Source organism: Pongo pygmaeus, chromosome 3 (assembly GCF_028885625.2).
Source record: "Pongo pygmaeus isolate AG05252 chromosome 3, NHGRI_mPonPyg2-v2.0_pri, whole genome shotgun sequence".
NCBI classification, from domain to species: Eukaryota; Metazoa; Chordata; class Mammalia; order Primates; family Hominidae; genus Pongo; species Pongo pygmaeus.
Window position 1 is genome coordinate 36,769,547 of NC_072376.2, and position 16,772 is coordinate 36,786,318.

The window sequence follows — 16,772 nt, forward strand, 5'->3', positions numbered from 1 at the left end:
GCCAAAATTGACAAATGGGATCTAATAAAATTAAAGAGCTTCTGCACCACAAAAGAAACTATTATCAGAGTGAACAGGCAGCCTACAGAATGGGAGAAAAATTTTGCACTCTATCCATCTGACAAAGGGCTAATATCCAGAATCTACAAAGAACTTAAACAAATTTACAAGAAAGAAGCAAAAAACCCCATCAAAAAGTGGGCGAAGGATATGAACAGACACTTCTCAAAAGAAGTCATTTATGCAGCCAACAGACATATGAAAAAATGCTCATCATCACTGGTCATTAGAGAAATGCAAATAAAACCACAATGAGATACCATCTCACACCAGTTAGAATGGTGATCATTAAAAACTCAGAAAACAACAAGTGCTGGAGAGGATGTGGAGAAATAGGAATGCTTTTACACTGATGGTGAGAGTGTAAATTAGTTCAATCATTGTGGAAGACAGTGTGGCGATTCCTCAAGGATCTAGAACTAGAAATACCATTTGACCCAGCAATCCCATTACTGGGTATATACCCAAAGGATTATAAATCATACTACTATAAAGACACATGCACACATATGTTTATTGCTGTGCTGTTCACAATAGCAAAGACTTGGAACCAACCCAAATGTCCATCAACGATAGACTGGATAAAGAAAATGTGGCACATATACACCATGGAATACTATGCAGCCATAACAAAGGATGAGTTCCTGTCCTTTGCAGAGACATGGATGAAGCTGGAAACCATCATTCTCAGCAAACTATCACAAGAACAGAAAACCAAACACTGCATGTTCTCACTCATAAGTGGGAGTTGAACAATGAGAACACATGGACACAGAGAAGGGAACATCACACACCAGGGCCTGTCAGGGGGTGGGGGGCTAGGGGAGAGATAGCATTAGGAGAAATACCTAATGTAGGTGACGGGTTGGTGGGTGCAGCAAACCACCATGGCATGTGTATACCTATGTAACAAACCTGCATATTCTGCACATGTGCCCTAGAACTTTAAGTATAATAAAAAAAGAAAAAAAAAGAAATTATCCTTAATTCTGCTGAATATAATAGTATCGTTAGGATTACATTAAAACTTTTATTTTAAAAACTCATGATGAAGGAATTTTTGTGATCAAATGATAGGATTCTGAAACAGGATTATCAAAATGTTGATAGTTGGTAAAACTGGTAATAGGTATCCGGGGGCTTGTTATGCTATTATCTGTACTTTTGAGCATGTGTGAAAGTTTTCACAATAAGCTCTTTTTAAAAATCACTACTGCCTACACTAGACTTCTTCACATTATAGAGAAGTACAGCCTCTTCATCTAGAGATCAGCTTTAAGTGGCCTCAGCCAGCCCTGGGAAAAAAAAAAAAAAAAACACCCAACACCTAGAAATAAACAAAGATAAATTACCTTTATGCTCCAGATTTCGCTGTAACAAGACTCTACTAAAGCCATGAATCTTACCTTGTTTAATATCATTCAGACTTATTTAATGTACACTTCTATAAAAGCTGGCTTGCCTAGTTTCTCATTCCACGTTTTATCTAGTAAAGGAAGACTGCTGGAAGTGGGTACAGTGCCAGCAGGAAAAATCACATCTTATAGCCTGACATTTGGAGCACCAAAAAAGTATAAAAGAATTGGATCAACACATTATACAATGGTGGATTATTGATTAATTCATCAATAATAACAGTGTTAGCCTTTATAGAGCATTTATGTGTCAGTTACCCTTCCAATTTCTTTACTTACATGAATGCGGTTAATCCACAGGGAAATCCACTGGAATTGACATTGTTGGATTCTATATTTTACAGATAAGGGAGCACACTGGAGCACAGAGGGGTTAAGTAACTTGGCTGAGGTCACAGAGCAGAGAGCTTCTGCTCTGAACCACTGTCGGTGCCTCCATATTAATAAAAGTTAAACTACATTCAGTGTCCTTTATTTAAGACAAATTGGGATGAAATGAGAGTATAAAAGGCAATTTAGGCATTTTCTATTGAAATTTGTTTCAAAGAGTTTTTAAGATATCTAAAGGGATAAACGGGCTATTTGGAAATCTCCCTGAAGAAAGCATGTATGGGAGAAATAGCATAGACTTTGAAGTTAGAGGAGACCTGGGGTCAGATTCCTCGGCAAGTTACTTGACCTCTCTCACTCTCAGATCTCTTGGCTTTAAAGTGGAGGTAGTGCATCACAATATGGTTCTAAAGATCAAATGAGTGAATGGTCTAGAATTCGTTCATATTCCCCCTTCTCATGTGGAGAAGCTGGTGATGCCAGATAGATAAATCATTACTTTAAAATAAGCAAAAGAGGCTGCGCACGGTGGCTCCCACCTGTAATCCCAGCCCTTTGGGAGGCCAAGGTGGGTGGATCACGAGGTCAGGAGATCGAGACCATCCTGGCTAACATGGTGAAACCCTGCCTTTACTAAAAATACAAAAAATTAGCCGGGCGTGGTGGCGGGCGCCTGTAGTCCCAGCTACTAGGGAGGCTGAAGCAGGAGAATGGCGTGAACCCAGGAGGCGGAGCTTGCAGTGAGCCGAGATCGTGCGACTGCACTCCAGCCTGGGCGACAGTGCAAGACTCCGTCTCAAACAAAAAAAAATAGGCAAAAGATACTCAATATCCAGAACTTACAAATGCGAAAGTCCAATTAAGGATTAGGCACATACTGAAGAGAATGCTTCATAAGCCCAGGCCTTCATAATGGATACCCATTAATGACGCTGGTGTCACTATTTAAACAATTAACACTTACTGAGCCAGCTTTCCCTCCGTCAAGTTCTCAGGTCCATGATGCACAGGCCAACCTTCCTCCCAGGCCTGTCTGCTGTGTCCTCAGTTAGAAAGAAGAAACTTCCCTTGGAACAGTGGATCACCAGGATGTATGGGCAACTCAGCTTTTTTGTAAGGCATTCCAAGCATGGCTGAAAGGCCTCAGCAGGATCTGCACACACACAGTCAGCTTTGAAAGAACCCCTAGACACACTGACTAGGGCTGACCCCCCACAAGGCAGCAGGAGAAGTGAGAGCCTGTTGTGGGCCAGGCATGGTGCAGTGTATCCAGGCCGGGGCAGGGACCGAGCCAGCTGGATCCACAGGCGCCCGAAACAGGACTGGAGTCCAGGCTTTTAAGTATGGAGTGAGAAATCAGGTCTGTGCATGGAACTTGTATTTGTTATATTTTTTAAATAAATATATTTATATACCTTTATATATGTACATAAAATATATAAATATACATTGGTGTCATTTCCACTGATATAAAGCCCTTAATATTTGCTGGCTTTAAGAATGGCCATAATCAAAAACTCAAAAAATAATAGATGTTGGTGTGGCTGTGGTGAAAAGGGAACACTTACACTGCTGGTGGGAATGTAAACTAGTACAACCATTATGGAAAACAGCGTGGAGATTCCCTAAAGAGCTAAAAGTAGATCCACCATTTGATCCAGCAATGCCACTCTTGGGTATCTACCCGAGGAAAAGAAGACATTATATGAAGAAGAACTTGCACACACATGTTTATAGCAGCACAATTTGCAATTGCAAAAATATAGAACCAGGCCAGATGCCCATCAATCAACAAGTGGATAAAAATGTGAGATGTATATATAATAGAATACTACTCAGAAATAAAAAGGAACGAAATAATGGCATTTGCAGCAACCTGGGTGGAATTGGAGACCATTATCATAAGTGAAGTAACTCAGAAATGGAAGACCAAGCATCATATGTTCTCATAAGTGGGAGCTAAGCTATGAGGATGCAAAGGCATAAGAATGATACAATGGAATTTGGGAACTCAGGGGAAAGGGTGGGAGGGGGATGAAAGATAAAAGTCCACACATTGGGTACAGTGTACATTGCTCAGGTGATGAGTGCAGAAATCTCAGAAATCACCACTGAAGAACTCATTCAATGCCAATACCAGAACTTAACCAATACCACCTGTTCCACAAAAACCTATTGAATTAAAAAATAAATAAAATTTAGAATATATTTCTCTTAAAATTTTTTTAAAAAAGAAAATTGCTGGCTTAATGATGGGATCATTAATATGGTAATACTTATAAAAGCAAAAAAGACATTGGGAGAATCTAAATATTCATCAGTAAAGAAATTGATGGTGAAAATGTGGCACATTCTTGGGTTGGAATATCACAGTTATACAAAAGAATAGATGGGATTTAAACTTATTGACATAGAGCCATTGCAAAAAAAATTAATTTTAAAAGTACAGAATATGTCTCATATAATGTATGTAAATTTTAAAATAAAAAACATATAGAGGTATATTTGTATATATGGAATTTGCTAATAGACTAATGGGGTATATAACAAATGTATAAAAATGGTTGCATCTTGTGAAGGAGGAGGGGAATCAGCCTAGATTTGCAGATCAAAAGGGAATTCAACTTTATGTTGTTTTATTTCCTTTATTTTAAAAAGATCTATTGGAAATAAGGGAGTCTGGAGGCCTGAAGGCAAAAGGAACTGTAAATAAACACTGTGCTCTTGTTGATTAAATCATTTCCCACAAGGAGGAGACTAACAATTCTCATACAGCTGTACATGTATCCTGGAATTGAACAATTAAGTAATTGGCAGATGGCAGGATTCAGGTTTCTCACTACTGGGGTTGAATGTACAGATCAACAACAGGAGGAGGCTAGAATGATCCATGGTAATGAGTCAAAGTTGGAGATATTTTCTTATGGAGAACTCAAGCTTAAATTAATATAGATTAAGATTAATAATTTAATATACAGCAGAGATAGAAATATATATGGATATATGTATATACACAGGTTAGTATACGCACATATAATTATTTGCTCCGTCAATAGAGGGGACCTAAAAGAAATGACAGCAAAGTAGCAACAACAACATCTAGCACCCAGATCTTGATTTCTAATAATATTCTCTAATAAAAGGAATAAGGGCTCCTTAGAGAATGGATTATTCTGGGACTGGAGTATCTTGTAGTACCAGGAGGTAAGGAGTTCTTCAAAAAAAGGATGGAAGGGTGGTAAGTCAAAGGGCCCAGGAACCCAACGAAAGAGCTCCCAATGGCCAAAGCTGGAAAAACTTGAGCAACAAAATAAAGTGGTATTGGATTATAACCCAAAATATGAATAAATATCAATGAGTCCATACCAATATAAATAAACTATTGAATAAATTAATAAATAGGGAAGAAGAGACAAGTCTTCTATGCAGAATAATTTCAAATTATGTAGATTATGTAATGATGTAGATACTCTCCCCTAAAAGAGGGGGGCATAATTCTCACCCCTTAAACGTGGGCTACACATAATGATTTCCTTCTAATGAGTACAGTATGAAAATGAGGGGAGAGGAATAACTTGAAAGTGGAGAAAGCCAACACTGTGTTAGCCAGGTGCTCAAGGTCAGTGTCAACACTCACAAACTATGTTGATGGTAAATATCCTTGATATCATGAAAATGGCACTTAAATTCTGTGATCTTTCTCCCAAAGAAAGACCTTTCTCCCTTTGGGTTATAAATCCCATAATGGGATTGCTGGGTCAAATGGTATTTCTGGTTCTAGATCCTTGAGGAATTGCCACACTGTCTTCCATAGTGGTTGAATTAATTTACATTCCCACCAACAGTGTAAAAGTGTTCCTATTTCTCCACATCCTCTCCAGCATCTGTTGTTTTCTGACTTTTTAATGATCACCATGATCACCATTCTAACTGGTGTAAGATGGTATCTCATTGTGGTTTTGATTTGCATTTCTCTAATGCCCAGTGATGATGAGCTTTTTTTCGTGTTTATTGGCTGCATAAGAACAAAGCTGGAGGCATCATGCTACCTGACTTCAAACTATACTACAAGGCTACAGTAATCAAAACAGCATGGTACTGGTACCAAAACGGATATATAGACCAATAGAACAGAACAGAGGCCTCAGAAATAACACCACACATCTACAACCATCTGATCTGTGACAAATCTGATAAAAACAAGCAGTGAATAAAATATTCCCTATTTAATAAATGGTGTGGGAAAACTGGCTAGCCATATGCAGAAAACTGAAACTGGACCCCTTCTTTACACCTTATAAAAAATTTAACTCAAGATGGATTAAAGACTTAAACATAAGACCTAGGACCATAAAAGTCCTGGAATAAAACTTGGGCAATACCTTTCAGGACATAGGCATGGGCAAAGACTTCATGTCTAAAGAACCAAGAGCAATGGCAACAAAAGCCAAAATTAACAAATGGGATCTAATTAAACTAAAGAGCTTCTGCACAGCAAAAGAAACTATCATCAAAGTAAACAGACAACCTACAGGATGGGAGAAAATTTTTGCAATCTATCCATCTGACAAAGGGCTAATATCCAGAATCTACAAGGAACTTAAATGTACAAGAAATAAACAACCCCATAAAAAAGTGGGCAAAGGATATAAACAGACACTTCTCAATAGTCTACTAATTTTTTAAAACCCACTTGAAAATATGACAAAATGTTGAGCTGTCAAACTGGGTTGTTTATTCTTTATTTCTCTGTTTTTTCGTTTCTCAGAATTAGAAAAATGAAAACTTAGAGCAGACTTATGTACCACACATTATGGGAATTCATCATCTTGGGAAATTTTACTCTCAGTTTTCTTGTTTATATTAACACTGGTAAATCAAACATCTCTTATAGAATAAGACCAAGATATAAGCTAAAAATTGTTGAACTTCTTTGCACACAAATCTTTCTGCAAATAGGATGAATTTCTAAAAGTGAAATTTTATATCTACTGCCAAACTACATCTTCAAAATGTTATACTCATTTTTATTGGCACTTTGTCTGAGACTGCCTGTTTCCCAGTTGCCTAGAAACCATAGGTATGCTCATTATTTTCCTCTATCAGTTTGATAAGCAAAAAGATCTTATCACATTTGTGCTTTCATTTGCAGTTCTATGATTGTTAATAGGGTGAGCGTTATTATTTTTCATACTTACATTTATCTTTTTGCATATATGAATTACCTGTTCATGTCCTTTGTCCATTGTTCCATTGCTCTATAACAGCTCTGTATAAATGTCTTGAGTATTATTCTCTTCTCTGTTGACTTCAGTGACACTTTTCCATTCTTCCTCCCTCTGCTTCTGTAGCCTAGCTAAAGGTTGGTGATCCTCAGCTCCACCCTCTTTCCACTCTGTAATTGCCCCTCAAACTATCTAATCCATACAGGTATCTGACTGCTCTCCTAGGAGAAAGGCACAGGCCAGGCACGGTGGCTCACACCTATAATCTCAGCACTTTGGGAGGCTCAGGTGGGTGGATCACGAGGTCAAGAGATCAAGACTATCCTGGCCAACATGGTGAAACCCTGTCTCTACTAAAAATACAAAAATTAGCTGGTGTGGTGGTACGCACCTGTAGTCCCAGCTACTCAGGAGGCTGAGACAGGAGAATCACTTGAACCCAGAAGGTAGAGGCTGCAGTGAGCTGAGATCTCACCACTGCCAGTCCAGCCTGGCGATAGAACTAGACTCTGTCTCAAAAACAAAAAAATAAAAAGGAAGAAAAAGGGCACAAAAGGAGCAGAGACCATGACTGTCTTAGCATGACCAACTGTCCTGGCTTATTTGGGACTGGGGCAGGGGTGGTTCCTGGGACTTTGAGTGTTCAAACTAGGACAGTCCTGAGCACACAGAAAGAGTTGATCACCCTAAAAGGTTAAGTACTCAATAAGAATTTACTGAATGAATCCTTGATAACTGCCAGGACTACTATTCCAGCCAGCTTAATCTTTCGTCCCACAGATCCACATCTCTAATTCTTCATGGACAGCACCACTTGAATAACACAGACATCTCACTTTTTTTTCGGCTCACTGCAAGCTCTGCCTCCCGGGTTCACACCATTCTCCTGCCTCAGCCTCCCGAGTAGCTGGGATTACAGGTGCCCGCCACCATGCCTGGCTAATTTGACATCACATTTTTAATACGCCCAAAACTCTGTCTCCACTACCCGTCTGAAAACTTGGCTCTTTTTGTATTCATTTTCCCAATGAATTCTTTCTCTAGCATTTTAGAATTCCAGTAATCCTTACACATTTCACAGTTCTCAATTTTGTAAGGCAACTGCCAGGGTTAGGGTTGTAATCTGTACTTTGGAAGTAATGTAAGTTAACTGCAAACTCTGGAATGGCTCCATTCCATGTGGCTCTGTTATGCAGCTCTTTCACCCTTATGGCTGTTCCCTTTGTTCTGATATTTCTAAAGAATAATGGTTGTGTTCAGTGTTTTCCAAGTAATGAAACTTCCTTACAGGCAAAAGCATCTTGCAATAAGTAAAAAGCAGAATTATTATTAATGTAAGGAGTTCAGCAGTGAGTTTATGTGTGTAAATTTAATAACTATGATTAAACCACAAATGTCGGTTTCAAGAAAGGTAAAACTATAATGTGATTTTGAGAAAGCTGAGAATTGTTAGCTCTCAAAGAAACGTGAATGAAGCATCAGTTTAGTTATTCTGCTATATGTTAGACGAAATTGGTAAATTAGCTAATCTATGACTTGACTGCCTCATTTTACGATCTCTGCCAAACGCAGCAGACCTTATGTTGACAAAATCGCATTCATTTTGTTCATCTGTATGCTTGTATTAGTCAGTTCAAGCCGCAAGGACAAAATACTGTAGACGTGTAGATTAAACAACAGAATTTTTTTTTTCACAGTCTGGGAACTGGAAGTTTAAGATTAGAGTGCCAGCATGGTCAGGTTCCAGTGAGGGCTGTCTTTCAGACTAGAATAAGGGCCATCTTCTCGCTGTGTCCTCACTAGACAGAGACAGCTCTGGTGTCTCTCTTCCAATAAGGGCACCAGTTCTGTTAGTTTAGGGCTCCATTCTTATGACCTTATTTAACCTTAATCACCTCCTTAAAAGCCCCATCTTCAATACAGTCACATGGGTAGTTAGGGCTTCGACATACGAATTTTGAGGAGACACAAGTTAGTCCATAGCAATGCTGGCCTTCCTTTATAGAGAAACTGAACTTAGGTAACTCAATTCCCGCAAACGCAGCTATGAACACACTGATTATAATACAAACAGCTTCATTTTTGAAACTTCTGTTTTACATGTGAGTTGCCGCCTGCCCTTAAAGTACTGCCTGTTCTCTATAAAGGTGACTCTGTACATCTGTTGCTGTGGTTCCAGCTAGCTAGTGCAGTTAACCCAGCATAATTATTTTAAAGCTCTTTTTCTCCACCCCTGGAACATTGATAAGTTTGTACTTATCTGACCACACATTTTTTTACCTTCATACCACCTGTAAGCAACTACTTGTGCATTTTTTCCTCCCTTCTAGCCTCTATTTGTCTTTCCAATCAAGAAATACTTCATTATTCTATCTATTCAGCTGTGCCTCTCAGCATTTGTTTCTATTCTGTGTATATATGTATTAGTATGCCATATATATGTGTTTCTCTATAAACTATGTTTATATAGTGATACTTTATGTATTGCCAAGTGCTTTACATTTCAGAGTGCTCTCACTCTCACCTGTTTGATTCTCATGATGCACCAGAGGAGATATGTGGCCAGATAAATATACAAGGGAACAGTTTTATCTCTGCTAACAAATATGAAAGCTGAAACTCAGAGAGACACGACAATCTGCTTACGTCACTCCTAATGCCTTGCCTTCTATTAACCTCAAAATATTCTTTCTTTATCTGCAGATTAGATTAAGTATTTGTACCCATGAATGTATCCCTTTGTCAATATATCCTATTTCAGAGACTCATATTTGTAATATGTGAAACACAGGCTCACTGTGTACACATTGTAGGAAATTGATTGTTTTTTTTTTTTTTTGCCCATAGAGAGATGCCAGTAAATATCAAATTATTATCAACCATCAGAACCATCATGGATATCTGGATAATTGAATGTTTTGGAATGAAAATACTTAATGTGCTAGATATATCTGCTAACATTCCTTCTTGGCAACCCTGCATACAAGCGTGTATCTGTAATAACTAAGAAATTAACAGTTTTCCAAAAATATTACCCTCATGTCTGTTGGTGCCAAAAATATTACCCTTCTTAAAGACCTTATCTAGATTATCTTTAATGTGGACATTATTTTAACAGGGAATGTTTTAGTCACTTGTCATTATTATTTTGCAATTTATTATCATTTTCCCATCTCCCCCTGTATTAGAGTTCTCCAGAAAAACAAAATCAATCAAATATATATAGATGACTTATTATAAGGCACTGGCTCTTGCAACTGTGGAGTCTGACAAGCCCCATGATCTGCCATCTGCAGGCTGGAGGCCTAGGGAAGCTGGTGGTATAAATTCCAGTCCAAGTGCAAAGGCCAAAGAAACAGGAGTGCCAATGGAATAAGTCCCAGTCCAAGAGCAGAAGATCAATATCTCAGCTCAACAGTCAGGCAGAGAGAACAAATTCTCCTTTACTCTGTCTTTTTGTTCTCTTCAGGCCCTCAATGGATTGGATGGTACATACCCAGTTGGGAAGGGCCATCTGCTTTACTCAGTCTACCAATTCAAGTGCTAATCTCACCCAGAAACAACATCACATACCCAACCAGAAATAATGTTAAGTCAAATATCTGGGCATCCTGTGGTCCAGTCATGTTGACACATAAAATTAACCATCACATCCCCATTTCTCCATTTCCCCTTTCTACTTGTGACACAAGAAACTTAAAGTTTGAGTAATTGAGTTGTAATTTACTTCTAAATAAAGTATCTTATGTTTGTATTACAAATTCCAATAGATGTATAGGTGCTTCTTGACTTCCAAATCATTGAGAAAATAATGTTAAGTTGTGAATAAGGTGTTGCTGGCTCTTTGGCGGGGTTCAGGTGGTTTTACTCCACAGTAGAGTTCTTAACATTGGCCATGAGCTCCAGGGAATATATCACAACCACCTTTGTCCTCCCACCCAAAAGAATAAATCAGGTAGAAAGAATACCAACACCCAAGGCTATAACATTGAACATGCCATAGTCCTTGTGAACAGTGCCCCATGGAGTTGTGCAGTACATAGCCTGCACATTCATACATGGTAGCCCTGCCAAGGGTACTGCCTACAAGAGCTATCACAATCAAATGAGCTACTCTAAGATACTCTCAGAAGGGGATGTAGCACAATAACTTGATGAAGTAGAAATAATGGGGTTATTGAATTTAAAGCCCCATATTCAGTTGCTGGTACTACCATGTCTTCTGGGAAACATGGCCTTGGGCAAGCCTGCTGAGGTCTGAGAGCCTTAGTGTCTCTCCCTACTTCACAGATTCTTGAGTGTCAAATGAATCATATATGAAGGAAAATTATGCATAAAATCATAGAATTTTATTTTAATAAATAGAAGCCTATAGAAAGAGAGAAACAGACCCACCTGCCTTGCTCCAGTGATTAGGCTGGGAGAATAGGGCATTTAAAGAGTATGTGCTTCAGCTTGTTACAGCACCAGTTTGTGGAGGAGGATGAGTGGAGATCTCTTTTCCTTTACAGCTCTCCCATGAGCAATGGCTCATAAACAGCAGTCCAGGGAGCAGCTGCCTCATGCCCAACAAAGCATGGCATCCATAACCCCAAATACTCTATCCTCACCTGTCTTTCCTGACATCCCACCACAGAGTAAAGTCAAAGACACACTGAGCTCATCAACACCTTCAAGAATACTTATTCCTCTGTTCTGTTTGGTACAATACAAACTGCATGCCATAGACTCAGACCCCAAAGATTCTCAGTTGCAGCAGAGCTAACTGCACATGAAGAACAGAGTGGAGAGAAATCAATATTTGCCCAGTGGAAAAGAAAAAAAATCAATTGAGAGGAGGGAAAATGTTATCTCTAAGCCTTTGAAAGCAGTGGCTTAGATGTAGCTATAGCAGCATATAAAGAAGGAAAATGAGATTTTAAAAACTAGGGAGTCTTTTTATATTTAAGTTCCTAGTCTAAAGAGCTCAATAGTTTGGAAAGTATTTTTTAATTGTGGTGAAATTCATACAACATAAAATTAACCATTTTAAAGTGAACAATTTGGTGACATTTACTACATTTACAGTGTTGTACAAACACCACCTCTATCCAGTTCCAAAACATCAGGAAGTGTTTGTTATTCTAGGATTATACATGCAGAAACTACATAAAAGTCTGATAAATTTTTCTTAGATTTTTCAGCCTTCTGGACTTAACTCCCCAGATTATATTTGAGTGTTGTATTGTTGCTTTCTGCCTAGCTGATATTATGTGTCTTCAGTGTTTAAGAATAGGCCAATTTAAATGTGTTTCCACATTTGGTAAGGTGGATGGGAGAGAGGTGACTATAGATTTCTACAGACAGGCAAAATCCCATATGTTTATTTTCACCTACGTATTGGCAGAATGTTTAAACTATTCAATAAAAAGAAAATTCTTTCAGTCATATGCGTTTCTTCTGTCTAGGGTCATAGGCAGATGGATCAATAGTGTAACCCATAAAAGTGGACTTCAATGCAAAATTGAATGTAGTCTCTCATCTCTGCACCAAGTTTTTCCCTACAAACTGGCAAAGTTGGTTTAACTAAGCAAAAAGCAAGCTTTTTGAGAATTGGGGTCAGAAGGATGTGGAAAATCTGTTTCTCTTTCAGTGGCTGGAATAAATACTCTATTGCCAGTGAACAGAGAAGGATGCCTTCTTGCTCATAGCTGCTGTGGCTGCCCTAAAGTCATTCATGGATACTCCCCATGGCTGCAGAGCTAAGGAATAATCTAATTAGGAAACAAAACAGTGGAATCCATCTTGCTGCCTAGAGTCTAGCTGCTAGCCTCTTGAACTTGGTCTTCCATCTCCACCCCTGCTCTGGTCCCTTGACCTATGAACTGGACTTTGCAACTGAGTTGGACTGCCCCCTTCTCTAAATTGACTCTGGTCCTGGTAAAATATTTGTGCATTGCCTTATTTGTAAGTATTTGTGTGTTATCTTAGAACTGTAACTACACACACATTCACAAACCAAAAATATCTTACTGAAAAATGTGGAAGCAAAATTCACTTTTGCTGTTTCTCAAATGGCAAGATAAGACTGAGGTAGAATCCTGTCTTAGACTCCTAAAAATTAACTGATTCATGATTTATGAGCATTCCACCTGAAGGAATAATCAATAGAGAGAAGGAAAAGAGTAAGGGAGAACAATCCAATAAGTAACTTTAAGCCTGTAGCACATTATTACTTTTCTGAAGTTCTGTATTACCACTTTATATATAGTAGGCACTCAATATGTATTTGTTATTAGAATGGGATGAGGATATTTTTTCTTCTTTAGTAATCTTTAAGGAACATTCTGCCTTACTATATCGATTAAATAATTACAGTATTTGGTGCCAGGTGCTCAACTGAAAGAAATTATTATTTTTAAATAGCCCTTGATTTTTGAAATGATCCTCTGTGGTCCAGGCTCTGCCCCTTCAGTACTTGCTAACCATTCCTCATGAGACCACATATGCACTGCCCATAGCAATGGCTCTCAAATTCTGAATTCCTTTGGAACCTCATTTTAAAAAGCAGTTTCCTTGGAATCTTCACTCACAATGTTCTTTCCATCTGAGAATGGACCTAGCAACCTACATTTTAGCAAGTACCCTGGGTGATCCAGGGAGCATATCATCCAGTAGATGATCTGTGGAGCATATTTTAGAAACCAATCCATAGATTTGACTGAATCCTAGTCTCTAAGACCAGCCTTGTTTAAAGCAGAAAGAAGTTGAAGAACCAACAGTACATTGCTGTGCAATCATGATGGTGCTGTCCAGGGACAAGATCTTGTTTCTGTTCTCTCTATTTTGTCCTCTTCCCTGCTTCATGCCCAAAACCCGGCTGGTCTTGCCTTGGATTGTAGTAGCTAGTGCATGATATTCCAAGACCTAATTGGCTACTAGATGGAGTGTTGTCAATTATTAAATCCCATATTTAATGTGCTGCCTGTCTACCTGGTCCTCCACCAATGGCCAAACTCCATCTGTATATTTTCTTGAATTCTACCAATGCCTACTGCTTCGACATTCTCTTATTCCCTATTTTGCCCATGTGGGTCTGTTCGATGGCACATCCGAGCATTAAAACCTCATTCTTAGTGGCACACAACCCCGACTAAGAGTGCTGAGTGTCCAGAATTAGGCAAGATAATGGGATAATCACCAGGTTTGTTACCCTAAAAAAGAGCATGTTCCTCTGTGTGTGTGGTAAAATAAAAGGTCATGCCTATTTGTTTAGCAAAAGAGATTCTGGAAGAGGGAACCATTAGAAGTTGGGAAACAACTTGAGATACATCATTTGTGTTATATAAACCTGTTATCAAGATTGGCCCAATGTAGATTAAAATAGAAGTGCTCTTAATTGGCCTTCAGGCTAATATAGTGGGTTGGGATTAGCACACCATCTGTAGAACCTTCATCTACCATGCTGAAATAATAGATACCAATAATGTAGCATCCCTCCATTCTAGACCCTTCCAAAGGGACTTTTGAAGCCAAAAAGAACAGCTAGGTTAGATCTACTTCCTTTCCAGTCATTGAGGCCAGTACTGAGGAGGCTTGAGCTTGAGGCAGTGAATTCAGTTACCCACAGTCACCTTCAGTAAACCAGTTATATGAGATGGCTTATGTGCTAAGGAGAGAGAGAGGACATGGTCCAACCAGAGATATGTTTATACAGTACCTGCTTAAGCAATACAGCTGAAATGAGTATTGCTCACAAAACTAGTACCTTCCCAAATTGTTACTCTACCTATTGAGAGCTGAACTATTTTATTTGACTACAGAAAGAAGCTTCAGAGAAGAGCAGAACAAACTTTAATGATTTCTTTTTCTGTCTTGGTTCATTCATTTAGTCAACAAATGTGTGTTTTAATCATTTCTATGAGCTAGGAATAAACAGCTCTGGCCTCTCCCTCAGAGAGCTTACCATTGTGTTGTAGAATTTAGGTCATGAATTTACGTGGACACAGATCTACCAAGGACTTCTCTTACTCTTTCAGCTGCCTGTATCAGATGAAAAGAACACTATGAATACTGGATAGGCAGTAGAAGTAGTCAGAAATGCCCCCTAGGGAAACCAAACCTGAAATTCACCTTCCTGTGGCTAAACACAGCTTGATGTTTATGCTAAAATGCTAATCAACAAGAGGAAAGAACAAAAATGTCCCCAGATTGAACAGAAAGTGTCTCATGGATACAATAAAGCAGACAAATTGCTTTGGTTACTGTAGGCTTATGTAAGAGGTCCTTTGTGTTCCCTCCTTATTTCTACTAGATAAGATGAAGATTAATTGAAATACCAAGTGCTATATAAGCTAATAGTTTTATTAGCTTAAATCAGAAGTTCAGCCACCTGGAGGACTTGCTAAAACATAAATTGCTCAGCTCTGTAACCAGAGTTTATTTTTTGGTAGCTCTGGGATGAGACTTAAGAATTTGAATGTTCCCAGGTGTTGCAGATGCTGCTGGTTCCAGGTCCACACTGTGAGAACCACTGGTGTAAGCAGACACTCTCAGCAACCTTGAAAGTGTTGCTCCACAAAGCAAATAGGCAGTACCACTAATTTTTTTTTAAGATAGAGTCTCGCTATGTTGCCCAGGCTGGAGTGCAATGGCACGGTCTCGGCTCACTGCAACTTCTGCCTTCCAGGTTAAAGCGATTCTCCTGCCTCAGCCTCCCCAGTAGCTGGGATTACAGGCACACACCACTATGCCTGGCTAGTTTTTGTATTTTTAGTAGAGACAGGGTTTAACCATGTTGGCCAGGCTGATCTCAAACTCCTGACCTGAGGTGATCCACCCGCCTTGGCCTCCCAAAGTGCTGGGATCACATGTGAGCCACCAGGCCCGGCCCACACCACTAAATTTAAAATGTTTAAATACCTACCGGTTTTCTCACTACAAAATAATATATATATATACCAAAAAAAGGTTTTTAATAAAAAATAATAAACTTATTAAATGACCTATGTAAATTTAAAATCACCCAAAGATAGCCATTAATAACCTTGCTTTGTATTTTTATAAAATGTTTCTTATGTATGTTTGTGTATACATATATGCGTGATATTCTCTCTAACATATGTACGTAATATTCTTTCTCTTCTCTATATATATAAATGTCAAAATCACTGGAATCATCTTTTATTTTTTTGAGACAGAGTCTCATTCTGTTGACCAGGCTAGAGTGCAGCGGCGCAATCTTGGCTCACTGAAACCTCCCTCTTCTGGATTCAAGCAATTCTTGTCCCTCAGCCTCCCAAGTAGCTGAGATTACAGTCACATGCCACCATGCCTGGCTAATTTTTATACTTTTCAGTAGAGACAGGGTTTCATCATGTTGGACAGGCTGGTCTCGAGCTCCTGGCCTCGAGTGATCCACCCACCTCAGCCTCCCAAAGTGCTGGGATTACAGGCGAGAGCCATCGCACTCAGCCTGGAATCATCTTATGTATGCCATTTTATAACTTACCCTTTTCACTTAACATATACTTGCAAACATCTTTCTAAGTCAATATAGTTGTATGATACAATTTAGTACATCCTTTGAATGAACATTTAGGTTATTACACAATTCTTTCAAAGAAACCAATTCAGCATAAATATTCCTTTAAGTCTTGATTTGCCTCCTTAATTATTTTCTAAAGACAAATTCCCAGAAGAAAAAAATGCCAAGTAAAAAGTGATATATATTTTTAGGGCTCTGAATACATATTGCCTGATT

General features: G+C 38.7%; 1 protein-coding gene across 1 annotated transcript in view; it reads left to right on the plus strand.

Annotated features, from left to right (window-relative positions):
* Nucleotides 1–16,772, plus strand: part of NWD2 (NACHT and WD repeat domain containing 2) — a 208,594-nt gene that overhangs the window by 172,270 nt on the left and 19,552 nt on the right. The gene's annotated exons all lie outside the window — the stretch shown is intronic.